The following is a 1,393-nucleotide window of genomic DNA, read 5'->3' as shown; positions in this document are numbered from 1 at the left end:
TTGATACAAGGTAAGTACGTTCACTGGAGAGAGCACATGCACCCGAGTAAGAAAACAGTCCTCAGGGAGATGGCCACACTGTGGTCCCCTCTCCTCCATTCTCCCCTTCAGATTTTGGATACATACATGCACCCAGTGTGTTTTTCAAGGTGCCAGGTGGGGACTCAAATTGTGCAGTCAGCCATGTACCATCCATCCACCTTAACCACCATGCCACCGGCTGGCCTGTAATAAACCATGAGCTCTGCGAGGTTTTAAAAAAAAAAAATGAAGGCGGCAATTATAGACAGTTTGATAACAGTTACTATTAGACAGTCACTTACAAAACGAGGTGTTCAGTGGAGGTTGATTCTCACTTCTCTCTCGCAGCTGCAGTTTCCACCCCCTCCTGCTGCTGCTCTTGCTGCTTCTGCTCCTTGTCCACTGTCCTTCTCACCCTACATCATTGCTTTACCCTCCCCCAGCCAGCTATAACCTTTAAGAAGCTTGCTAAACAATAAAGCAAAAACCTGGAAGGAGGGTGAGACTAGAGACTAGAAGATCAGAGGTCTCTAACTTTTCTGCTAAGGGCCAGGAAGCTAGTTATCTCAGTTGGGGGTCTGGATGACTGCTTCAGGTAGTAACTGAAACGCAGTGGAAAGGTAGAGAGGGGCACATAGATGGTGCCGGTTTGTCTCAAGTACAGGCACACAATGGCCAATAACACTCTTAGGCCGGGATTGTGCCTCTCCAGTCAAATTCATATATTGAAGTCCTAGCCCCACAATACCTCAGAATGTGAATGTATTTTCAGTAGAGCCTTTGAAGAGATAATTAAGTCATTAAGGTGGGCCTTAATCCAGTATGACTGATGTTGCTGGACTCTCACATGGCTGACTGTGGTTCTAGTCCTGGACCGGGTGGCTTGAAACTCAGTGCACATGCATTTGTCTCCAAGATTCCTGGGGGAGAAGGGATCTCAGTGTGGCCAACACCCCTGGGGGGTGATTTCTCACTTCCCTCTCATTCCCTCCCTGCCCACCTCCCCCTCCCTCCCCACCCAAGCACACATGTCCTAAGGCAAAAATCTCTCCAAAACAAACAAACAAAAAAGAGGGAAGGCTTTCTGAGGCACAGGGAGAAGGCAGTCATCTATGAGCAAAGGAAAGAGGCCTCAGAAGAAACCAGCCCTGCTGACACTTTGATTCTGTCCTTCTATTTCCAGTACCGTGAGAAAATAAATTCCTGTTGTTTAAGCTACCAGTCTGTGATAATTTGTCATGGCAGTCCTAGCAAAGTAATACAGACACCCGATAGGAAGATGCTTTGTGAGAATTAAAGACAATCTTATGAATATCACAGAATTATTATAATAGAAATTTACAAGTAAGCATGCATTCTGTGTCAAGCACAG

Source organism: Tupaia chinensis, unplaced genomic scaffold (genome assembly GCF_000334495.1).
Source record: "Tupaia chinensis unplaced genomic scaffold, TupChi_1.0 Scaffold000600_1, whole genome shotgun sequence".
NCBI lineage: Eukaryota > Metazoa > Chordata > Mammalia > Scandentia > Tupaiidae > Tupaia > Tupaia belangeri.
This window is presented reverse-complemented; position numbering follows the sequence as displayed.